Below are 26,886 nucleotides of genomic sequence, written 5' to 3' on the forward strand. Positions count from 1 at the left end.
CTTTATAAGGGGGAGGATGAAGAGGGAAAAAATAAAAAGAAAAACCTTTTACAGCTATACTCCTATGTGGCATTAAATGCTGTGCCACTGATTCCCATTGGAGATAAAAAATTACTTTAAGCTGGGAAAATAGGGCTCCTAGAGTTCAATTTGAGTATTTTATAAAGAAAGATGACAAAAGCGTCATGTGAGAAAACAACAGGTAACAAAATAAAATTTTCATTTTGAACTGCAAACTGCAGTTTGACTGCCAGAATTCAGCACGGACAGTATACTACACAGAAACCCACCAGCAATTAGCAGTTTCTCAAACCATGGTCCCAAACTGGCTTGGCTGGGCCTGTAGGATGTTTTTTACAGAGATAAATCTCTTACATAGATTTGCACACTTGAATACGGCTTTAAACTTGTTCAGCTGGACCCAGAATAGCAAGCTAATGCTGCATTACTTGATAAGGGGAGATTCTTATTAAGCAGACCTTTCTAAAATAATAAAAGCTAGATGAGGTGGAGCAATCAACGCTGTGCCTTTGTCTACGATGAAAAGACTTTGCTGAGGTACCAAATTTAAAAATTCCTTTACCATAGTCATAACAAGCATAAGTCAAACCAGGCTTGCTAGCAGAGTTTGGACCAACTTGAGCTTTTATACATTTTGACCTCTTCAGCCTGTATGGATGCAAGATACATGAACTGGCAAAAAAATTACAGGCTCTACCAAGATACCTTCTGTAGGTAGCTGTGCTACCTGTCATTGTCCCTTCCCCATGGCTCTGATGATAAAAAGCACTCCCTAATCTCCTTCCAGCAAAGCCAGTGAGCTAACTCAAACCCACTTCCCCATGCAAAGCAGGTTAATTTAGTCTAGCAGATATAGACTGAAGCAGACTAGAATAATCCAACACATCAGATCTGCTGTACAGAAACATGGTGCTGGAAGATACCTGCAGATCACATCAACTTCAAACAGTGCAAAAAACGAATAATATTTTTGCAGCCAATGACTTTTAGTTGGAGTTAGTTTAGTCAGCCAAGTTAGAAGTTCAGAGCATAAGCAAGGAGACTTAGTTTGGCTCACCTGACTCACATTAAGTTGTGAGCCCTCCCTGACCCAAAGTTTAGATCCTGGTATTGGTTACTCGAACCCCCTTCCTGTGCTTGGCAAGAGCTGATTAGGAGGGTGGGAGGGACTCACTGAAGTACAGGTAAATATTAGCTTTAATGGACAACTGTCGCAGCAAAAAGAACAAAGAATCCTTGCACAAAGTCCCAAAATTATATTTTTGGTTTTGTCTCTTTAAAACACCCTCATAAAAAAAAATTGCTAGGGCACTACAGAGGAATACCAAATCTCAATTCTCAGACATCATCCACTGCTGCAGGGACAATGTTTTTAAAATACTATACAGTATTTGAAGTAAATACCACACAGGCTGTGTATTGCAACATCATCAAAGTCACTGTCTTCAGTATTGTTCTACTCATCCATTTGGCTGCCAGGATGGAAAATGCCAAAGTTCTAAAGACTATTGTTTATGACAATGGAAGTGTGAAAGTTTGCAATCATAATAACAAACAAAACTCAAAAGAGAAGAAAATTGAAGACATCATTCCAAAAACCCCTTACACATAAAAGATTTGACTGTCCCTTTATGCCGCTGACAAAGGAGCTTTCTTCCCTCCTTCCCTATTACCTCATAAAAAAATCTCAAAATATAATAAAGACTGAGAGGAGCAGGAAAAATAATTTTATGGGTTTTTTTCTACATGCATTATACAGAGCAATTTTTAGCCTAGAAAGAGGTATTGCAGTTTACCTAAATTGACTCTTGAGGGTATTGTACTTAGAATGAATGTTTAATAGATGTTAGTTCAGTTGAAGTAGTAAATAGCTCATGGAAGAGAAATAGCTCTAAATCTCCCCATAAACAGTAACTGTTCCACAAGGGCCTCTGCATGGGCTAAAAGAATACCTGCACTACTGATATATCACAAACAACTATTTCTGCCTGTCACTTAATTTGTTTGAATAGAAATTAATCAAAACTTTGAGATCATGCTTTTTGTTCTTTTTGTCCAATATACACAAAATACTGAAAAACGCCTTTTTAGTATTTTGTGTCAGCATGTGTGCTGGACTGGAAGTCCAGACATCCCTCTTCTGGTGCCTCACTGCCACAGGTCTCTTGTATGCTTACAGACAAATCCCATAACCCTGCTGCCCCTCAGTTCCCAGTCAGCAGAACTGGAGCAGCATTACTTCCCTTCTTCACACAGATTTGAAAAGGCACAGCAGCAATGTTTGTGAGTCATTCACCACAGCACAGAGGAGCCACACTTAGGCTATGGTTCTAGGAATTCAGGGCCTGGTTCAAAGTGTGACTTCAAGGGCAGTTTTTCTTTTTAATCTTCTCTTCCTTTTCTTCCTCTTTCAACCTTTCATATTGGCTCTTCCTTCCCAGGGGGTTAAAACCAGCTCCCAAATACACACCTCAGGTATGCAAGACCATGACAGGCAGATGTGTCACCTGGCATTGCTGCCCAGATGTACCTCATACTTGAGCCTTGCTTTCCCAGAACACCCTACAGGAACAAGAGCAAAAGAAGCTGAGACTCACCACTACCCTTGACAGCTGGCAATACCCTGCGCAATAGCAAGAGGTTCCCAAATAAGTTGAATAGGACGGGATAAGAGCTACCAAAAATGTTTATTCAGATAAACAACCGTACAACCCAGAGTTTCAGTCCCTCTGACACATCAAGTTATTCATCACTTCCACTCATTTTGCTAAATCTCTTCAACTAAAAATTGAGTAACAATTCTGTTCCTAACAGTAGTGCTATTAATGCAGTTAACTGATGCTGCCTCAGTCAATGCGCCCCTGCCAGTGATGTACTCCAACTCCACATGAAACCAGGCTGCAGCAGCGGCACTGCACCTCCTCTCCCTGCTGCAGCCAGCTGAGCAGAGAATCCAGGCAGTTCTCTTGTCCTCTGGCCCAGCTTCAAGTACAAACATTTTACAGAAAAAGGAAAGTTTCAATTTACCCACAGAAAGTCCTCTAACCACTGTCCCATGCACTTAAGAACCAGCAATCCTTGCTGTTGACTTTTAAGGCCACCTAAGTGTTCTGCTGCCATGAAAGCTACTTCAGAAATTTTTCCTTTTTTTTCAGGAAAGGAATATTTAATTTGACCCTCCCAAATCTTACAAAAAAAAATTTCATTGTTCTTTCAAAATAACTAACAAGTTAGATGAAGATTTGTATCAGATCAAAGCAAGCAAGCATTTATGGTTACTTGGTTCAGTGGCCAGTTAAAAATCAAATACTTTATTCACCTGACCCTGATAGCAAAGACAAATGTTTACTGACAAATGAAAGCTAGAAAGCACATCTGCTTCAATTCAGGTCAATGGTTTAGGAGTATAATTCAGGCTTCTCATATCTCTTAGTCCCTGAACCTCTAGGTTGGTGTCGTGGTTTGAGAGGAAGTGAGTTTTTGGGAGGTGGTGGTGGTCAAACCAATAGGTGCTCAGATGTGAATATTGGCACCTGGTTTGGCCATTGAGGATATGGATACGCCTCTGAGAACACAGGGGTTAAAAGTGAGGAACTCCCAGGAGAACACTCTCTCTTGGTTCCGGTGGATGGAGAGGTCAGACCTCCCCTGCCCAGCTGCGGGCTGGGCGGGGGAGGAGAAGCCACGAGGCCGAGGGAGGTAGGCCGGAGCCTTGGGCAGAAACGGGAGGCGATGGCTTGGATAAGAGTGAGTTCCCCACAGAGATGGAAGGGTGGAAGAACTCGGAGAGGCATCGGGCAGCCCCCCTTTCTCAAGAGGGAGAGGGAGAGAGAGAGAGGTGCCAGTGCTACCTTGAAATTCGATAGCACTGGCCTGGCCGAGAAGGAGAAGGGAGGGCAGTGGGAAGAGTGCCCAGCGGAGCCAGCGTGGGAGTTCGGGATGAGTAGAGACTGTGATTTTAACCCTTCTGTGGGATGATGGAAACCTTGCAAATGCTGATCCTCCGGGAGTTGAAGGAGGAGAGAGACGGAAATAAAGTAAGAGGAAATACGCAAGTGTGATGAAAGCTGTGAAGGTTGAAGAACGACTGAGAGAAGTTGAGAAAAATTTTAGGTGGGAGGAGATGATGGAGTGGCTTTTGGCTGGACTTTTCTTGTATAGCCATGGATAGAACCTTTCCTGTAATACAGAGACTGCATTTTAGGGGGAGGCGATGGCTTGGTGCCAAAGAAGCGATGTGAGCGGAGACGACAGGCGATGAGGTGATGGTGCTCTCGAGACCCCTCGGCCCCAGGGGGTGAAATATTGGGGGGGACTAGTGTCCCGAAAAGGTGAGAGACTGTCGTTTTCTCCTGGAACTGGGCGAAGCATCCTTGAAAAGGGAAACCCTAAAAGCAGCTCTGGTCCATGTGCAGTGGTGAGAGCACTGAACATGGAAGGAAGAAATCACGAAGGTGGTTGCTGAGTGACGGGGAAACACAACTGAACTCGGCTGTGTTTCCAGGGGAAACCTGTGGCACAAGGGGGACTCTTCTCTCCTTGATGAAATGAGAGGTGATTGTCGGAAGGGTGGAGATGGACTGAGTTGATTATTGAAGGGTGATGGACTGGTAAAAATCTAAGGTTTTGTTTTATGATGTGGGAAATTGAGTGGGGGGAGGAGAAATGTTTGAAAGGTTTCCATTTTGCTCTGTGTGTTTATTTTACTATAGTTGTAAGATAATAAAGTTTTTTTTCTTGTTTACAAGTGGAGGCCTGCTTTGCTCTGTCTCTGATTGCATCTCACAGCAGACACCAGGGAGAATAGGTTTTCATGGGGGCACTGGCATTGGGCCAGCGCCAAACCATGACAGTTGGGTTTGGGGTAGCGATGTTCCTCCCACTGTAAGCAAAGAGCAGGTTTGGGACCACTTGATGGAACTGAATAGACACAAGTCCCCAGAGCCTGATGAGATGCATCCCAAAGTCCTGGGGGAATGAGATCATGTTGTTGCCAAGCCTCTCTCCATCATATTTGAAAAGTCATAGCAGTCAGGTAAAGTTCCTGGTGACTGGAAAAAGGGAAATTTCTCCTGCTTTTAAAAAGAGAAGAAAGAAAACTACCAGTGAACCTACCTCTGTGTCTGGGAAGATCACAGAGCAGATCCCCTTGAAGAAATGTTAGGGCACATAAAAGACAAGAGGTGATCCAAGACAGCCAGCACACCTTTACTGAGGTCAAATCATGCCTGACCAATCTTATGGCCTTCCATGATGAAGCGATGGCAACAGTCTACAAGGAAAGGCCAATCATTGCAATCTACCTGGATTTCTCTAAAGCTTTTGACACAGTCCTAAATGACATCTCCAAACTGGAGAAACATGAGTTTGAAGTATGGACTATTATTTCGGATCAAGAAGTGGCCGGACTGATGCAGCTGGAGTTGTGGTAAATGGCTCCATGGCCAAGTGGAGGCTGATGGCAAGGGGTGCTCCTCAGGGCTCTGTCTTGGGATCTCAGCCCTACCACATCTTTATCAATGACATGAACAGCAAGACTGAGTGCACCCTCAGCAAGTTTGGAAACGACACCAAGCTGAGCAATGCAGTTGATGCAGAGAAAGAAAAGGATGGGGTGTCATCCAGAAGGACCTGGATAAGCCTGAGTAGTGGGCCCATGAGAAGAACCTCATGAAGAAGTTCAACAAACCAAGTTGTTCACCCTGGGTAAAAGAAAGCTCCATGGAGACCTAATTGCAGCCTTTCAGTATAGCAAGTTTTTACATGGGTAGATAGTGGTAGGACAAGGGGGACACATTTTTAACCTAAATCTCTGCTCTTTCAAATTTTAGGAAGAAATTCTCTGCTGTGAGGATGGTGAGGTGCTGGAACAAGCTATCCAGAGAAGCTGTGGATGCCTCATTCCTGTAAGTGTTCAAGGCCAGGCTGGATGGGGATCTCAGCAATCTGACCTACTAGATTACGCTCCTGCCCACAGAGAGGCTGGAACTAGGTTATATCTAGCATTCCTTCCAAATTATTTTATGATCCTATAATAATTTTAAAATTAGAAAAAAAAAAGAGTCATTACACAAATATGAAGTAATTAGAAGTAAGCTTGGGTTTTTTAAAAGTTTTTTTATCTTAACAATAAGGTTAAAGAGAACCATAAACTCTTTAAATTCTGTTTTAGAAAAGCCTAACAGTAAAAGCTGAGTAGAACCAAGAGCTAGATACTTAATGAGTACTAAAAGCCTGTCCTCTTTATCTCTGAATAAAACACAAAAAATACTCAGTTGAAAATCTTTATACATAATTTGTTTAAATAGAACACAAAAAAAAAATCTGAACATTTTCAGATGTTTACATTTGATTTTGAGACACTGAACACAACTTTATCATTTTCACCACTAACAAGAAAACACGATGACAAAACAATGTAAAATAATAAACTGTGTCACTGCAGTTTGTTTGGTTTGCCTTTTTTTTCATATTCTACCCAACTCAGCATTGTTTTGTGGTTTGTGAGCATTTTTTATGATGGAAAAAACCCTGTAAAGTCACAAAACTGGAATCTGCACAAACACAAATCTGCAAATGCTGTAATTCCATAATAACAAACCCCAAGGGAAAAAACCTACTAAAAAGTAGTGTTTCCCATCCCACTTTCCATTTTCAAAGCATCCCAGATGCATGAAATCCTTAAACCCCACACCCTACAAGAAAGAATTAATGAAGGAAACACTCTTAGCATTTCTGCCTAATGTTTCTTCTCCATGAGCTGTCGTGAAAACATGGAGTGGGGCTGGCTAATGCTTCAAACTGTTTCCTTGAGATCGTTTGGTTTGATTTTTAAGTATCTTTGCTTCTTATTTGCAATAGAGAAATGTTCCAATCATCTCCTTTCTGAAAAGAAAAGTCACCAAATCAGTGTTCTGAGACCCCACAGCCTTCCTTTGTGTTCCCTCAAAATGTGGGTGGTCATTAGCGCAGCTCAGAGAGAGGGCCAAGTGACAGCTGGAGAAACCTATATTGGTAAATCATGCTCAAAGTTTATTTAATCTTCTCTGTTTAAAGTCTGAGTGCATCTCTGAAAACAGATGCTTGCAAGCACCAAATATGATTTAGCAAACTGTTTAAAACAGGTATGGCCAGCCTTCCTTGTCACCAGAGCCTCACACCAGCATCCTCACACAGCTCCAAGCATTGACCCACACCACTTAAAGAGAAACAGAGATCATTCAACAGGAAAGGGATGACATGAGCTCTCATGAATCACACCCTGGCAACACAAGTGATTTCACCATGGGAGCTGTCACAAGGGGCCCTTTCAGATGTTCATCATCTACGTAAGCCTAACTGTACAGGTAAGTAGGGATTAACAGACAATTCCAGCAAGACTTCCTGCAAAGTGCTCAACAGCTCCATCCATCTCCATCCTTATCAACCAAAAAAGTTATCAACAGCTTTCAGTTCTTCTGCTCCAAAGTTTCGGCTGCTCATGCACTGTTTCTTCTGCAGAGGAATCCTGGCCACTCTCCATGGCAGGTGACAAACAAAGCAAACCAAATGTGACAGCCTCACTCTTTACAAGGCTCACAAGACATTTTATACTGACAGCTAATGCATTACCTTTTCCACAGAGGTCATCCTCTGTGTTTTCCTCCTAACACATGGCTAATAAGAGCATTTAACACCCATCACTGGCTCATTCATAAGCTTTTAGCTGCATACTAATTTTTCCTTCACTTCAACACAAGTGACATGACCTTCTACTTTATTTTCCACCTGCAAGTCCACTGGGTGCTCTCCATCTGCTTACAGCATCCATAATCAATTTAAAACAAATAAGCAACAAATAAACACAAACAAACAAAAAACCCAACACAAAATCCAGACTACAAAAATTCTTCACTTATAGAGCCAGGGATAGGTCACATGAAAACCACTTTAGAGAAACCAAATTTGTGGTCTAATGTATATATGCTCACTAAGCCAAGGAAACCACAATCAATAACAGGTTATGTTCAACTAGAGATTCTTGGCAACAGCTGCATGAAAAATGTTAGGGCTTCTTTCTCCTTTGTTTTCCCATATCTTTCAGTAACCACTGGTCACTGCCACTTCTACAGAACTTGTGTGTTCTGCTGGAAACCTATACACTGGTAATTTGTGAAAATTTCTAGAGTGCAGCTCATATTTTTTCAGTGAATTTAAGGAGATCAGTTACATTGCAAGTCACTTGCTGCATCCATCTTCCCTAATTGTCTTGAACTGCAGGAGAAATGGACCATTTCAAATTGATCAAATCCTGAACATTCTTTCTTTGCTATTTCATTCAACCCCAACTTGGCCTCTAGCCACAGTTAAAAACAGCAGTCTTTGAAAAAAATTCATATCAGACAATGGATGGTCACAGAGAAATGGATGCAACAGCATGAAAGAACTATTCACCGGCTAATTGGGTGGTTAAACATAACTACTTCCATAATAAAACACTACCAAGTCATAAGAGCAAGTAAGGAAATTAACTCTGGGTACTCACTTTAGAGAATGATTACAGACTAACTGCCCACAGTAAAAGGATTTATAGGAAGGAAGGTAGTAAAATTCAAGTCATGCAAAACTCTGCTTTATGCACATTATCATCCTAAATTCCTACAGAATATCTTTATTTGGCTTCACTTGTAAAAGTCATGCTTCATCTTAAACTTACACAGTATAAACCAGGTTTAGACCTTCTTAATGCCATGTAGGTAGTGTTTATGAAAGAAAACTGTCAGGAACAAATTTATTCCAGTAAAAGAAGGACCAGCGTACTTTAATAGGACAGGAAAGCAAATCAATACATTAACATCATAAGTATCAAGGTGCAGAAATTAAAGATTTATTTAAGGCAGGAAACAAACATTTTCACAGTGAAACTAGTTTTTGTGAGCACTAGTTAAACATTGGTTCAAAGCAAATCCTTATCCATTGCATATTAGAATAGCTAATTTTTAAATCTCCTCCAGTCAACCCTTCTGAGAGTCACTGCTTGCCTTCAAGTACACTTCTTTGAGCAGGTAACTCCAAAAAGTTTAAAGAATGCTGCTTCAAAAGAGGTTTAGGAGAACTTCAAAACAAATGGTATCTGATATTCTATTTTTAAACAAATCAACCAAATCCATTTACTTAGGTGACAAATTCAACCCCTAATTAGGGAAACACCTGGAAAGAACAATGCTGTAAGAAATTTCAACTGGATACAAGAATCCCTGCAAATTCTTGTTTTACTACAGCAGGAAGTAAAGATCATGGATGGAGAAAAGTCATTCTTCAGCATCACATCCTAATGAAAAAGAGAATTTTAGCGTGCATACAGTTTTGTCATCCAATCGGTTGATTGCTTTGAAAAACAAAACCAACAGAAATCATCCTGTAAAGACTTCTTCAATTTAACTGCTCTCAAACCAAACACTTCATAAAAAAAGCAACCAAGCCACAACCAAAATAAAACAACAAATCACACAAACGCCACCACATACAACCACCACCACTCCAGTGCATAAAATAATCCTTAACAAAGCAGGAAGTAGAGGATGACTGATGTGCCAGTCACTTTGCTAACACCTGATGAAGGCTGATATCACCATGTCTGAATCTTTAAGTGGCATCTCTTTGAGGAAGCTACCACAACGTCTGTCCCTCTTCATAAAGAGCAGTGGGAAGTCATTCACTTCCCACACCACTTATCTCCAGCAGCAAGAGGGGTGGGTGACACTTTTCAAAGGTGTCAAACTAGCACTTGACTAGCAAGTCATAGAAGCCACTTCAAGCAGTCAAATATCTAAATTGCAACAGCAAAAATATCAAAAAAGCATTAATAAATAGCCAGTTTATAAAATAGGACCATTACCAGCTGCACACTATCAGAACTCTCAGTTCAAGGAAAAAACCAACATCAAAACCTACCCCAAACAAACCTCATTATTTTCATAGTTTGTTAACTTGTGTGATTTTCTGTCAGAAACATGTTGGCTTCCTTCATGTACTACATAGATATTAACAACTTATGAAAGCTACGCCTCTGGTGTACAAAGGATCAAACAAATCTGAAAGCCTACTTTCTGGAAGATTTCAAAAATCATAAAGGATGTGGCTGAAATACCATTTGTCCCCAAAACTGAATTAACTGTATCTGAAAACTTCACAGTAGACACTCTCTGCTCTTCAAACCTTCTAGCAAATAAAATCTCAATATTTCAGAATTTTTTTCTGTTGCACTACTGTTCCAATGAGAAAGTTTTTCCCAGAGTTTGACCTGATTTTCCACTGCAGATAACAGAAGTTCCAAGTCTGTAAACTTACAAATACACAAAAACATTCAGTTCCTTTCCTGATACTCTTTTCCTTTCCTGACATTCAAGATAGGAATAATTCTAGCACCAGTGAATGCAATATAAATTTTGCTTTGCATTTTAAGAAAGTGAGAATTTTGATAGTTGTTTTTTCATTAAAACACACTCGTTATGTTTGATCCTTCTATCCCTTGGGAAATACTAAAAGAATCATCTTGTCTCTTCATAAAACTTGTTCTTATTTTTAACTTCCTTCATTTTTACTTCCTTCCTAATTTTACTTACTGCACCACCCTTTCCTGCATATAACATAGCACGCACATGTCTTGATTCTCACCCTCAGTCCATCGCTCCTTTACAACTCCTGTCAACATCTTGAGCTTCATCTTCCTCTATTTCCTCTTTTTGATAGTTTTTGTGGTTTTTTTTTTAGAATTATAGAATAACTTATGTTGAAAAAGACATTTAAGTTCATTGAGTCCAACAGTTAATCTAACACTACCAAGTCCACCACTAAACCATTTAAGTTCATTGAGTCCAACAGTTAATCTAACACTACCAAGTCCACCACTAAACCATGTCCTTAAGTGACACACCTGTGAATCTTCTAAATACTTCCAGGAGTGGTGGTGCCACCAGTTCCCTGGGCAGCCTGTTCCAGAGCTTGACAACCTTTTCAGTGAAGAAATTTTTCCCAATATTTAACATAAACCTTTCCTGGCACACAAAAATAAAAGAGTTTTCCTGACCATAGGCAATCCACATCAGCACCACTCGTCTCTGTCTAGGATCAGGCAAAGAGCCAATTACAAACCACATTAGTGTCAGAAAGACACGCAAAAACACACTGACAGGTAAACGTCCAGCACAGAGAAGGCTTAAGTTACAACGCTTCTCCAGCCAACATCCAGTTCTTTTGAAAGTAGTTCAAATAACCTTGCAGCTACTATTCACTGTGTGTCCTCTTAAGGGAATTGGCACAGCACAGCTCATACTGATTTCACACCTCAGCTTTGTGTGAATCCTCCTCCTAGGGGTTCAGCTATCTGTGATTCAAGGCCTAGTTTTGACACAGCAGAACTGCATAACCTTGAATGAAACTTCTAAGGAAACTGCCAGCTTGCAAGAAAGCTGTGCAAGAATACTCAGACTAGAGCCATGACAGACAGGAATGGTAAATCTGCAGCTAGACATAAGATCCTTGAAAGAACCTAGGCTGTTATCAGTTCAAAGACTCAAAAAAAAAAAAAAAAAAAAAAAACAAAACCAAAACAAAAAAATCAAAACTAAACAAAAAAAAATTTCCCCCCCCCCCCCCCCCAAAAAAAAAAGCAAAAAACAACAAACAAACAATCAAAACCAAAAATGACCCCCAGCAATGGTGCCAGGATGAGTGTGGCCACACCTGGAGATGTGGGTTCCTCAGTGAAAGAACAATATGGACATACTGGAGAGAAACCAGCAAAGGGCCACAAGGATAATGAAGGGATGGGAGCACCTCACATAATAGGAAGAAGAATTAGGACTGTTCAGCCTGGAGAACTGAAGGTTCAGGGGAGAAACTACTAACATGTACAAATACTTGAAGAGAGGGCACACAGAGCATGCAGCTGGCCTCTTTCCAGTCATGCACAGTGACTAGACCAGATGTGATGAGCACAACATGAAACACAGTGGTTCTTTCTGAGGATCAGGAAACACTTTTTGCACCGTGAGGGTGACCAAGCACTGGCACAAGCTGTCCAGGGAAGATTACAGTTTCCCTCCCTGGAGAAATTCAGAAACCAGTTAGACACAATTCTGGGTGACTGGCTCTAAGTGGCCATGATTGAAAAGGGGAATTGGACCAAATGACTTCCAGAGGTGCCTTCCCACCTCGGCTGTCCTGTGAGGTTGTGAAGCAGGTGTCTTAGAAGTAGTATGTCAGTGCTTTGCCTGGTTGCTAGTCACCTACCACACTTCTCAGTCAGTAAATAACAGTTTTAAAATTATGTGTATCTTGTTTTCATAGTCTCTTTGTGCACACACTCTTTGTTCACAAAGTGGCCAAGGGAACATTACAGCTAAATACGTTAACTTCTCCCCACAGGGGTGGTTAACAGGGGCTCCACCTAACAGAATCCACACTGCCAACCAAATTCACTGAATAGTTCAAAAAATTCTATGGTTATGAGTGCACTGATGAAATCATAAAGTTCATACATAACAAGTCCCCATGAACCAGAAATTTTAGCTTTGAGTGCAAATTTCCCTTACTAGTCCATGGAAAACATTTACGAATTAATCACCTGAAGAGTACTGTTCCAATTAACTTATCCTTGCAATCTATTTTATTTAATGTTGCAGTTTTTATTACAAACTGTTTTGCATTGATGGGGAAGCATTGCATCAGCTTATTCAGGTATCTGTTCCTTGAGTCCACAGCTGAACATAATTCATAAATAGGACTATTAAAATTCAACTCACACAAAAAAGATTTTCTTGTGTAATCAGTCACTTTCATATCATTGTTTGCACCTAAAATAATTACAGAAGTGAGACAATATTTAATTCAATATTAAGGGATAATCTCATAAAAATATTTAAGTATTTTCATGCCTTTTTGTGTATACCTTATTTTAAATTAGCCATTTATTACAAATCTATGTTCAGAGATGAAGTTTTAGTCTCCTGTTTCTAATTACAAGCTGTTTCTGACATTTCAAACTTCAGTTACAACCTGAATATAATGAACATTTATTCTGCTTCATCTCCCAGTCCTTGATAGGGAGAGATACAAACGTATCTGATCAAGTGAAGAGAAAGTCACTTTCTAACATAGTTCACAGATTTCTTCATTTTTGACTAGTCTGCAGTCCTAACCCATTTTTTTTTTCCTACAGAAGACAAGATTTTGATGGATAGGAAAAGGAAGGATTTATACTGTCATTTTTTTCCTAAAAGTTGCACATAATCTTTTAAGATATAAAATCAAAACTTACAGAAATTTTTATTTGGAATCTCCAGCAAAGTTAGCATGACTGCTTATGTCACAAAGAGAAGCAAAATTAAAATTACAGATAGTCAGGCACCACTTAACTTAGATGAAGAGCCAAATGGACTTTCCCTAAATTCAGAAAAAATTACAGGATGCCTTAAAGGTTTCTGCTTGATCTTTCTTAACTTGACTGTGGCTATCTCCAGCATATACTGTCATCCCCAACATAGAGAGCTGACATTGTTATTTTATACATCTCCAAAATCACACACATACACACACACAAATTAAAGCTTTAGTACAGATTATTTTTTCAGTTTTTTCCATGCAAGTGAAGCTGGGCCTCGGCCCAGATCTTTAATGCAAGCTTAAAAGTGAAAGCTTTCTGTGAGTTTAAAAAGAACATCCCCAAGCAGTTACAAGCTGCCTGCAATCCCGCACAGAGGACTGGACCCTACTTAAAACATTCTGACAGGCAGGCTACTCCAATTTTCTATTTTCCCTTCCCTCACTCTTCTCCTTCATCTACACACTCATTCCAAATAAATAATTTCATGGATTTTTACAAATTTTCTTTTCTTCCTCCTTTCTTTGATCACTATACAAAGATGAGCCTGCCTGGCCAAATGTCTGGCAAGATCCCCAAGTCATTTTCTATCTTTTTCAATGAACTCTAATGATCCCATAAAACTTGCACCATAAACTGAAAGCCAAGTGAAAGCATCTGCTTTTATCAACACATGATGCACCAGGGCACCATTTGCACCAGGAGTATACAAATGATGTGAAACTCTATCAGCTCACAAATGCAATGGTAACAGCAACAGCAATTAGTGTAAAACCAAATAAGAAACAGCTGTCTACATTACTTAGCACACTGTTAGCTGCAGGTTATTCATTTGTCCACATTTCTGAGGATTTTACTGGCAATGACTTCAAAGTGCCAGTCACAGTCCTCACGTAATGGTACACTTATTACCTTACTGCAGATATTGTACAAGATATTTTTAATTCAACAAGCCAGTTCTGCATTTTTCACGACACTCAGTTGATTTTGGCAGAGTTCTTCTAGATGGCAACAAACATTAGCAATCCTCATCCTTCACATTATGCTGAGCCAGAGTGGCAAGCATTACTAAAGACAACAATCTTGCCAGAAGGCTCTGGACAATGCAAAAGGAGAAACTTTCTCAAGTAAACAGTCAAAAAAGAGTCAGAAATTAATTCTGGGACTGCCCCTGTCCAAGCCGCAACCCACAGCCAAATTATTGGCTTTTTCCAGCTGTGAGAAGGGTGCCTTGCCCTCTCCAGATCCACAGTGAATGTCTGCCTTGCTGCCTGATGACTGACAAGTAACTTCTAGTGATCAATTCACAGGAGGAAATAACAGAAGGCAGTAGGTTAGAAAATCATGGATTAATTGCCCAAGCAGTACACCACCACAGTCTTTTACACAAACTTTTCTTACTTAGGGCTCACCTGCTTTCCGTTTGCCCCCTGTTCAACTACAGGGAATCTTACTCGGTAATACTCCAGCTCTGTGTAACAGCCCCTGACTTCAGGCTTTGCTGAGCCACTTTGCAGTCACTAGCAAGTAATGCTGTGGGTATTCCCCCAGTGTCAATCACACAATCTTGACAAGAAATGAGAAATCAAAGTCACACAGCCAGGAATCACTGCTTTTGCCATAAAAAGGTTCGTCTAGCCAAGAATCCTTTTAGTGCCCCATCCCGAGGTGCTTCTTGCACTGCCTTCAGGCTACCAAAGAAGCTGGCAGACATTTCATTTCCAGCTTTGGAGAGCCTGGGCTGGCAAAGTAGGAAGGTTAGTGAAAACAATGGGGCGGGAGAAGGGCAGCGAGCTAAGTTAGGAGAGGAATCTCCTTCTGGTCACACCAGCTCTTATCCATAAGGAGGCTCATAATGAAAGAAAGGGCTTTGCTGTCGCAGGACACCACAGCATGACCCAGGCAAAGCAGGCGATCTCTGCGAACGGGAGGGAGCAGGATGTGCCTCAACAGGGGAGCGGAACGAGTGGCTCGGGATGCGCATCCCGCGGGGAGGATGCCCCTCACCGGGGGAGCGGCCCGGGTGTCTCGGGATGCGCGTCCCGTCCCGCACACTCCCCGGCATCCCGGGATGCGCGTCCCGTCCTGCACACTCTCCGGCATCCCGGGTGTCTCAGGATGTGCGTCCCGCCCCGCACACCCTCCGGCATCCCGGGTGTCTCGGGATGCGCGTCCCGTCCCGCACACCCTCCGGCATCCCGGGATGCGCGTCCCGTCCCGCACACCCTCCGGTATCCCGGGTGTCTCGGGATGCGCGTCCCGTCCCGCACACCCTCCGGCATCCCGGGACGCGCGTCCCGTCCCGCACACCCTCCGGCATCCCGGGTGTCTCGGGATGCGCCGAGATCCCCGCGAGCTCCGCCGGTCCTCGGGCGCCCCCCGGCGGCTCCGCCCCGCCCGCAGGGACGGGAGCGCCGGGAGCGCCCGGAGCCCCGGCTCCGCTCCCCGCCCGCAGCGTCACCGCCGCCCGCGGAGGTCGCGGGTGGGTTAATGGGACCAAGACCTGGTCGGTACCGGGACTTCCATACTTAGCGTTGGTCCCGCGTACGGAATCAGTTATCAGGGACTGACAAAGAAACGTCATTATTGGGCAAATCCCACCGTTTCTGCAGGCGGAGCTGCCAAGGCAGTTTGCCTAGACACACCCTTCTCATAATCATTTTCTTAAGGAAATCAATGGGAATTGGGTTTTTACTGCATCAGTTTTCACTCAGCATTTAAATATCAGAGAGAAAGGGAAAAGTACTGGTAAAAATTCCCAGTAAAGTGACTTGCAATGTAACGTTTCCATTCCTGTCTGTAGAAGGTACAGCCCCAGTCCTGGTTAATTTTTGCTGTCCGGATGGTATCCAAGCGCCTGCCCTGAAATTCACTCCAAGCGCTGCACTCAGCCACAGCAAATGCTAGAGGTTTAGTATTTCTGCACCCTCAGAGCTGTGATTCAGCAAAGCATTCCAGCTTATTCACCAAAACACTTGGGCATGTGATAGTTTTTAAGCATGCATGTAGCTCCCCTTATCTCTGTGCAGCTTTTTTCTAGGCCACAAATGCCACTTTCGGACTTACTTTTACTCTGAGAATCCAGGCTGTTTGAGGACTGCACACTACTCGGAAGAAGAATGTGTCCTGAGTCAAAGCTAGATGGAAACTTCACAGCTGTGTAGCATTTGTAGCACAAAAGGGCAAGCAGGAGCAAATTAACTCAACTTCATTTCCTTAAAGACAGCAACTACAGCTGGCTGATTAATGGGAGACAACATGAGGGTCCTTTAGCAACTCAAATGTGAATATAAACTGAATAAAAACCTCCCTCTACCAACAACTAGCATCGTTGGCAACTGCACCAGCAAAGGATGCTTCAGTTCCAAGGGCAGACAAAAGCAGAACTCCTCAGACCAAGCTACTTTGCAGGTTTTGCTCTCAGGCATCTTGCAAAAAGACTGAAAATACTTAGGCACCCTAAAGTCTTACACTGCAGTTTTTAGGAGCAAAAATGGACTTAGACTTTTGAGTCACAAATGCTTAAACCCCAAGTTACCATTATCACATCAGCCTTGGCATAGCTCTTCGTAGGCATGTATCCTTCATCCTCCAGTCAGAACTGCCTGCTTACCTAAAGTCACCTTTCCAATGAGATTCACTACAGTGGATGATATTAAATTTTAGATTGGATATTTATGCGAAGTGCTGCTGACTAATGGTTGCACAGGAACCGTAATGCTGACCACTGGCTATCTCACATTCAAATTTCACCATTCTAACCATCCTATTAACTCCAATTAACAGAGTGTTGTTTTTGCATGGAGTCTAATAGAGGATTTTAAACCATCAAAATAATAAACCCAGGAAAAAGGAAGCTATGACAGCATGATAAACTACCAGTGCCTACCAAATAGCATGTGCGTGCAAAGAGACAGAAAGGAATGTAATAGAAAAACACTTCAGACTTTGAATGTTGTCAGCCAACCATTGAATGCAATACCTAGAAAGAGCTGCTCAAACAATCTATAGCAAACAAGGCAGACAAGCCAGATCGAACTGCCAGTCTAGACCTTTTGCAATCTGGCCTCAATGTTTTGCTCTTTAAAACTCAGCAAGGCACTTAATCTCTTCATATCCATGACACTTTTTAGCCACCTCATGAAAGCAAATCAACAATTGTGATATATAGGTGATAGCTGCCATAGAAAAGTCTCCTTTAAACCAGCACTGGACATGGAACGCCACAATGTGCACCTCATTAGATTCTCCGTGTATGGAGAGCTCCAGACTTTGGATATTTTCAACTTGAACAGAAAAACTGTCCTCTTAGCAGTGTGTCAATCTCTTGAGCAGAATTAGTTCACCATAATTCACTTTATTTCAGTGCTTCCAACTGGGGTACATTTAAGCACCCTGGTTTAGAAAAATCTCTGCCCAAAGATTAGGAGATGGACAGTTAAGCATGATAGCTCAGCTGCATGCTGGCTACTGAGCTCCACAAACTGATAATGCTATTCACATGCATATTAAGGATCTCCTTTTGAATGTTATTAACAGCTTTCTTGAATACTTTTAACTTCAGTGATACACAATTTGTTTTCCATCACCCTAGCTCTGGAAAGCTGTTCATCACACCCCTGAGCTCTTTCCATTGACTTATCCTTAAAGATATTAGGTATCCAACCTCCAATGAGGTTAGCAATACCAACACATGTTTCTGCAGACACTGAATTTACATGCAAAGGATTCATACTGGATTGTGCTCTCAGTTTGGGAACACCAGTACTGAACACCAAAGCTAACGGAGTTACACCCTGTTTCAGAAACACTCCTTATTCTTTTAAATGGAAGTGCAATTGTCCCAAACATAGCAAATACACCTGCTCCACTAAAGACTATTTCAAGGCTATTTGAAGCTTTCCATTAACATGCATTTGAACTCCACAGACCACAATACAATACCTTTTCCTCATTTGAATGGCTAGATCAATCAGACCTACAGCACCTGAAATTTCAAGGAGCCAAGAACAAACTTGAGAAGCGCCATCCCAGAGGAGTTTTTTCTCATCTGAAAGTAGTTACAACCCCAAAGAAAAATGTTGGGTTTTGTTTGTTCCACCCTCCCCAAGTTTGGTCCTAAGTAGCTGCTACTTGAAGGGCAAGAAAGTTTCCATTTTATTCTACCTTTTTTCCTGCCTTAAAAAAAAAAAAAAAAAAAAGAAGTATCAATTTCACATAAACTCTTGCAGTTGCAGCAAGAAGAAAAGTTCCACAACCAAGTGACTGGATTCTGTAAACTGCTTACTGTCAGGTATTTCGGCAGCATAGAAAAAACAGAACAGCAGTAACTGAATAGTCAGCTCACATGTGTGGAAATTGAAACCTCCAAGCTATTCTGGGAGCAATGCTCTGTTTTCTGTAACATTTCTGCATAATCACACCAGAAAGCATGCTCTTTGCTGGAGAGACTATGATTACATGCATGTCTGTACACCTTCTATTACAGCTGAGTCCCTGGTTATTAAATAGAGCATCTGAGGCTCAACTGCAACACAAGCAAAATAAAACACGTTCAGGATGAAAGCAGTTAACCTGGCGCTGCCAGCAAAACACATGGAGCATTTTAAAATTGCAATCGCGGTCTCTCCAAAGGATGTCACCAGCATCCCTGTTCACCCAACACATCTACTCTTCTTTAAGGCAGGTATAAGAGTCCTCCCCCTACCTTGTACAAGTCGAGTGGACAGAGCTTAAAGCAGAGAAATGTAACAAATTGGACTTGAAAGTACTTCAGCTGGACCGGTGAAAACAAGATCCAGGTGCAAAGTTACCTAACTGAGCCCGTACTGCACAACTACAGCCAGTTGTGTAACAAACCTCAGGACAATTTTACAGCTCCTAATCAGGCAAAACTCCCCGCTGATTTCCACGAGGGAGCTCTAATCAATCAAAAGCTGTGAGAACTGATTCCGGTTTTTTCCTTTTTAATGAAAAGGTTTATTTTGAGCTTTAAGAACATCAGATTATATGAACTCGGCAAACCCATAGTGCTCACTTTGTCGGCATAAGGAATTCGTCCTGTGTTTTAATCTACCAACTGTATTTGGTAGCGTACAGAAAAAAAAGTAACAGCACCTGAACTGAAATAGAATAATTTCGCAAATAACGGACCTGTTCTCCTGACAGGCAAAAGATGAAATAGACAGAGGGAGATCCGCGGCTCTTTGATAATTAAACACCATCCCCTTTGGGCGAACGGGGAAGACCAGCGTCCCCGCCCGGGTTCCTCCCTGAAGTTGCGCCGCTCCCCGCGGCAGCCGGGAAGAGAATCCCCCCGCGACGAGCCGGCAAGTGACCGGCGGGGGTTCCGCGAGCATCCCGAAACCGCGCAGGGAAGACCCTGCCGGAGCGGCGGCCCCGAGGGTGGGAGGGAGGCGGGCGGGATGCGAGGCGCCCGCTCCACGTGCGCTACCTCCGCTCCCGCACCGCCGGCCGGGGCGATGGAGCCCGGCGCGCCCGTCCCGCCGCCGCCCGCCCGCTCCCCGAGTCCCCTCAGGTGCGCCGCCCGCCCCTACCTGCCCGCCGGCGGCAGCAGCGACGAGCCCCCTTCTCCCGCGCCGGGTCCCCGTCAGCGGTCGGCGGGAGAGCAGGAGCGCCGTCCCGCCGGCAGGGCAAGCCCCATGTGAAGAGGAGCGAGGGAGCCCGGCGGCTCCACCAGCGCGGCCGAGGGGAGGGGACGCGGGGAGGAGGCGGGAGGGCGGGACGCGCCCGGCGCTGCCCCCGCGCGGAGCCGCCCCAGCCCCGGCCGCGCCGGAGGCGCCGAACCCCGGCAGCGCCCCCTGCGGGGAGCGGCGCGCACCGGCCGGCGCCGGGCGCGCTCCGGGGCTCCCCCGCACCTCTGTGCCCTCCCTGCGGGGAGCCCCGAGCTCTTCTCCAGAGCCCCTTCAGCACACCCGGGCAGGAAATGCGGTTTGCTTGTGCTGCTGAAGGGCCGCCAGTAAGTCCAGCCAGTGTTTCCAGTGAGTTAAACGTTGTGGTGAGTTCGGGCCGTAACATCCACATGCCGGCAGAATTGAAAATGCATCGGGGCCCACAAGGCAAGGAGGCAGCAGTGCCAGCCTGAAAGAATGAAACAAGCTTGGATGGCTGCTGTGGGACCATTGCTTCTTCTGGCATCAGGGCTCTTGCTGACTCTGCAGTGCCTCCCTAAATGTCCTAACGGGGAGAAGGGATAGGATGGCCTCAGCCGAGGAAAAAGAGAGTTCTTACAGTTAAAACACAGCACAAGGACTCGGGATATCAAGATTCAGTGTTTGACTTTGCCCACCCATGGCAGCCACTCAGTTCTTGATCTACCAAGCAACTGTGCTGATGCCGAAGTGAGTTCTTGTTAAAGGTTTGGCTGGCTTCCCAGAAATCCTCAGATTACGCAGGGAATTGGATTCATACTTGTCAGTTAAACAAGTGCCCAAATATTTGCAGAATGTGGCATCCTTGTGCCGTAGCTCCCCATCTGTATTACCAAATCTCCCTCCCTACCTCAGAAGAATCTGATGAAGACTTATCTGAGGCAAAATGATTTCACAATGACAGAGCTCCCGAAGCATATCCACTAAGAGATAGATGGTGCAGTTTCATACCATTCTCCTCCAAACAGGCATAAAGATATAAACGGAAAATACTTTGAAAAGAAGGTATCTCCAGGGATGCAAATTTTTCAGGAAAGGAAAGGAGTGAGAGACAGAAACAAGTCAGTGTGTGCTGTGAATTTAATGCCAGGTTTTGCTGAGCTGGCAAACCCTGGACTACTGCTCCTGACACTGTGAGGTGTGAAACACAGAACAGGCAGGCAAAAACATTTGCTAGCCCAAACCAGGAACACGCATCACAAGCCTTCCAAATTAAAAATTTTAAGAGACACCTCTTGGGATATAGCTGAAGTCCTCTGTCAGAACACCATGACTCTAATTAGAGACTTCAACATGATAGTGGTGCAAATGTTAAAACTATACACAGTAAACCTGATCTTTTTTGACGTTGCTGATAAAGTACAACAAAAAGCAGCATTTTACTGAGGATTTTATGCAAAAAAATCATGCTGATCACAGCATTAAAATAAAAAGTCATTCTATTTATGCACTCACAGAAATAAACTTATATTACTTTTACAGTACAGGGAGAACTATACATCTAAACTCATTTAAATATAATAAATATTATGATTTCCCTTGTCTTTTCTGCTTACATCTTCTCTGTTACTGTTTTGTAAAACTGTGATTTCTTTTTTTCCTGATGTACCAGTACTTAATAGCACAACCATAAAGGTAATCAAATTCTCCAGGAAGCCAAGATTTCCCTTAATTTTACTTGGATCTCACAAGTCTTTAGCTTAATAGCTGCAGGACCATATTGCACAGATACGCATAGGTGAAGCCTCTAGGGAAAATTTGTGAATTAATAAAGGCAGGTTGTGCTGTCCCAGAATAACTGCTGGGCGAGGCTGCTTGGCTCCCAGGCTCTGCATGCTGTGTCATGGCTGGGAGCTATGACAGCACACTGGCACTGCTTCCTGCTAGGAGACACAGCCTCTTGCACACCAGGATGCTGGATGTTGTGCTCAGCTCTCTAGAAAACAGCCAGAAACACAGGATGCCCTGCAGGAATAAGGGAGACCTCACGCATCTGTGGCTTTGGCAGGACTTTCACAGAACATATTTGTGGTCTAGCTGTAGGCTGGAGCCTACCCCTGGGGTAACCTGCGGCAGGAGGCTGTGAGAAGGAAGGAGCAGGGTCTAACCTCCATCTGTGTTTGTCTAAGTCCAGATGAACACGAAGAGGGAGCTTTCTGTTCTCTATCTTACACTCCAGCACTAAAATAATACTTCTCATTCTGAGGCACAGATCAAATAAAGGCTTTGAATATCACCCTGTTGTTATGTGCCCACATAGCTACATGCCTCGACGTCCCCTCTGCTTGCTAATATTACCGGCTTGTTTTGCTAAATCACCCTTAAAAGGGCAGAGAGCTGCTGTAAATTAGGGCAGAGCTGCTGAAACTACCTGAGTCTTCCTGCGGGTGGCATCAGAATGTCTTCAGTGGACCAAGGCATGCCGAGGAAAGAGGAGAGGGATGATACTCCTGCTTGCCAACTGCCAGAATGATTACAGTGCAAGTGCTGCTGAGAAGTTCTCATAAATCAGCAGATCTTTAAATTAAAAGAATAATTTAAAGTATTAAGAATTAACATCACTCTATCAACCCTTTTAATTCTGACAAAGAAACCTTTATTAAACCTCGCAGCCAAGCTCTGTACAGGTTACAGTTATCACAAGAGGAGGATGCACATGCATGGTTTAAACTCACAGCTTCTACAGCTTCAGCAAAATGGGAACTTTATCACCACCAAAATTACTTTTATACTTCTTCATGTAAGCCTCAAGGAGTCAGCTACAAATTGATGAACACAAATTAATCACTGCAGTCGCCCAACAGGATGCAGAAGGGTTAAGTGTAGCCAGAATAACAAAGGCTACGGATGCAACCAGAGCAGGGTTGTTCAGTGTTTTTAAACTGTTGTGTTACAATTTTCATGCTTGTTTCCAGTACCTATATGTATCAGGAAAGGCCTCATCACACTGAGACAGGTCAGCGTGTACTCCCAAGCCAATATATATTTTGGAAACATTCAACTGCTATGGGTCTAACTACTGAGGAAATGACTGCCTTACCTGCAGAGTATCTTGTGCTCATTTTAGAACACATTTTTTCAGAATTTGATCATGCCTTGTACTGCTCAGTTGCCCATATGACTAAATTGCACTGCCTGAGACCATGATCACAGCAAACCTTAGTCAACTTGTGCCCAGCAGTCACCATCAGTTGTAAAAGGAGGAAAGCATGACCTTCAAAAACACATCAGGAATTTTTTTTTTGTCTCTTTTATTTTTTCTTTGCTCTGCTTTGAAAACATTTTAGATTATCTAAGTTGGTGTTTGTTGCCACAAGCATTGATCTGCTTGCCTGACATTTACATCTGACTTTCTTGTCAGAAAATATGATTTTGCTTAGGAAGTTCATGGACACTGCTGCTTGCAAAAGGCCTGGATTTATTTCATTTGAAACTGAATACTTGATCTCTACAACAACTAGTGAGGTGGGACCATTTTGTTTATTAAAGTTAGGTATGCGAAAGAAGTCTGAAGTTCAAATAATCTGCCTTCTGAAAAACTGTGTTCTTTCAGAATATTTCCAAGAAAAGAAATCCCATATGTTGCCCTAAAACCCATTTCTGATTTGTACTGATAGAGGATCAATTCCAGTTTACCATTTCCTTCCATTAATTTATTCTTAACAAAGTTAGTATTGAAAAAAAGCAAGATTTTTTTCTCATGAGATTTAGAGTTATGAGTCTGTGTGTGCAATAGTCATCCCAGAGAATGAGTGGGTTTTTTTCCTGTCAGCAGTGATGCTATTCTTAGTTTTGTATGTGGTCCTTATGGGTGTCATAGATAGGCACAATAGATATACATTGGCAGCTTTGATCCTATTCAGAGATGGGCTGATCTCCCAGCCCAGGAAATTATCCTAAAACACTCATCATGTTGGCAGCAGATTTTTAACCAACAGTTCCCAAGAGCCTCTGCCAGCAAATTGTTGCCTTTAGAGGATCCAGAGCTACTAAACATATTAGAGGAAATGAGAAAGACGCAGGAATTATATATTAAAAAACCCAAAGCCACAACAACAACAACAAAATCTACTTGGGCTACAGATATAACTTTGTTATAACCTTTATCCCAAAGGTTTGAGAAATCATTCAGGCAGCTGTGTGATATGTGGCACTCTCTGAACCCTCACACTGGACTCTTTTGGCTTCAATCCATGAACACCCAGTGATCCCTTAGCACAGCTTTGTGGCACTGAAGAGCAATAGAGCTGGCACTGTTGCTGACACTAGGATGTGGTATTGAGTAGTGTGACAAGACAAGGTACACATTAACCTGAAGGCAGGGCTGTGCTTTGTAGCAAAAGAAAGCTAAGTGGTACAATCTCTTGGTGCCTGCCACTGCTGGGTCATGGTCACTTGTGCCATGGCACGACTGTGGGAAACCTGAGTAGGGCCCAGCAGCTTTCATGAAACAAGAGATATCCCAAGCAAGACAATCATAAGCAATAACTGATGCAGAAATTGATTCCAGCAACTTTTCAAGACAGCATTATCTCCAGTGCCACCTGCTGAGCTATCTGACATCTCTGGGAATTGACACCAAGTGAAAGAGTGTGAAAATGACAAAGATATCTTTGTTTCTCTAAAAGATTCCCTTCTTGAAGAAAATTAGTTCAAAAGGAAAATAAGCAAAGAAAGGGATAAGGTTGAAGATTCTGAGACACACAGAATCACCTCACCTTTACCTACCCGGCTTGCTAGGGCAACCTCATGCCATTTTGCCATCGGTGGTACTATTTCCCTTCCCCAACGTATTCATCCCTTTTGTGCAATCTCACAGCCCTTCTTAGTGACATCAAATTGATCAACAGAGAAAATAGTAAAAAATAATCCTACCTCCAAATAAAAACATTTATCACTGCCCAAAACTTAAAAAAGGAAAACTGAATCCTCCCTTAACTTCTCCAGAAAAGTCACAGGGGACTTCTCACAGAGGCCACCAGTGATGCCAGAGAGCATCCTGTGCAATGCAATGCAACTGTAAATGAAGTGCAATGTGGAGCCTTATGGCAATTGTGTTTCCACCAGTGGGGTTTATGTGTACAATTCTACTGAATTCAGTACTCGTCTGTTTCTGGCTTTATTTGCTGGTTAATTTTTGAAGAACCACTTAGCTCAACAGAAATCAGAGTAAGCAGCCAGTCATTCACTTGGCTCAACTTGCAGGATTCGTAGCCATGTTCAGACTAAGTACTGCCTGAAAGAAAGGAGTCCATCACAGAAGGGGACCTGTAGCTTCTCTATAGGCTCTGTAATTATAGTCAAAGCATGTTCAGCAACAGCTAGGGCATATCACAGATAGACAATATTAAGGACTTGCCTAACTGCAAGTCCCATAGTGTCACACCTCCCATATTTCATGAGTCTTCATGTCATCAGACAAGTAGTTTGGGAAGGCTGTTCCTCCATGTCACTATGGGATCACAATTTCAGCTCCATTCATCCCTACATGGATCTTCAAGCTCAATACAGGCAGCCAAAATAGTCTTTCACTGGCCAATGGTGTGACAGTGCAGGACCTATCCAATAAGTATGATGCTGGGGCAACACTGCAAACGGGCATTGGTCAGGGTGCCATAACCAAATTTCCACACTGTGGGAAGGGATGGAGGATACGAGTTCACAGTGTGAAGAAGGAAGCAGTTTGCTGTTTGCTGGTCAGATCTGAACCTAATATGTGGGAATTTAAAAGACAGTTAAAAAGGTGATCTAGCTGGCTAAATATTGTGAGTAAATGAAGGCAGATCACAGCGAGAGATACAATGAGAGAGAGATACAATGCTTTAAAATGGTATTGCCTTATTGAATAAAGTTTTCCTTATTGCAGTGGTGAAAATGGGACAAATTATGGTAGGACTTGCCTGATATTCTTTAGTGATAATTTTGCAAGGATATGTTAATATCATTTTCCTGTAACCAGCCTTTTCTGTGTTTTGGCAGTCCATAATATTTTTTCTGTGCCCTCTCCAGTGCCCCCAGAGCAGAGCTGAGAATGAGAAAAGGTTCCAACCTAAACCAAGCTGAAAGTAATTGGTCCATCATAACATTTTTTCTGAATGAAACATGAAGTTTCACCTAGAAACAAAGATTCAATTTAATCTGTTTTTTGGTCCATTAGTTAATAAAGGGTAAGGATTACACTTTGGCCACGCTGTTGTCCACATGTGCTTGGCCATTTGCCATTCTGGCTGTTTCTGGACAGATTTTTAGCTACTGTGTAGCATGTGCATTTCTATCACTCTGTCAAATAGCAATTGATTACGCTAGCCTCATGCTGTTTGCCTTGGAACAAAAAACTCTAAAGCTTGTTGAACTGTAAGAGTCTGTCGCTTTCTCTCAACAATTGTCTGAGAGAGAAGAAGCATCTTTTGTTACAAATGGTTTGCTTAAAAACACCCAGCTCCTTTTGTGCTGAAGTTTCACACACAGCATGAGACTATCTGTGTTTCAGTAATAAAATCTCTATTTTACAGTCTCTACTGTCAAGGTCAGAGGTAGGTTTTTGCTAGGTACCATGGTTCCTGGCAACACTTAAAGCCCTGATACCACAGATGATATTTAATATCCCTTATTCCCTGAATCCTACAGATGGTGATTTTTATTGACTTTTGTGAGAATATGAATAAGGAGGTACTGTCCCAAATGGGAATTTACCAATAGAAGTACATTTAGAGCCCTTAAATAGCTTGTTATCTTCACCATTTAAAGACATCATTAAGCCTGTTCTCTATAATAAGGTAACACTGTATGAAGGTAAAAATCAACTTTTAACCATCACAATGGAAAATTCCT

General features: G+C 42.7%; 1 protein-coding gene across 3 annotated transcripts in view; it reads right to left on the bottom strand.

Annotated features, from left to right (window-relative positions):
- CPNE4 (copine 4) overlaps nucleotides 1–20,172 on the bottom strand; it is a 229,561-nt gene extending 209,389 nt beyond the window's left edge. For 2 of the 3 annotated variants that reach the window (XM_038127999.1, XM_038128000.1), the window contains exon 1: nucleotides 19,942–20,172. The gene's annotated coding sequence lies outside the window, so the exon portion shown is untranslated. The remainder of the gene's footprint in view (nucleotides 1–19,941) is intronic. The other variant, XM_038128001.1, reaches the window with a different exon arrangement.
- Between the last annotated feature and the right edge of the window lie 6,714 nt (nucleotides 20,173–26,886).

Source organism: Motacilla alba, chromosome 2, assembly GCF_015832195.1.
Source record: "Motacilla alba alba isolate MOTALB_02 chromosome 2, Motacilla_alba_V1.0_pri, whole genome shotgun sequence".
NCBI classification, from domain to species: domain Eukaryota; kingdom Metazoa; phylum Chordata; class Aves; order Passeriformes; family Motacillidae; genus Motacilla; species Motacilla alba.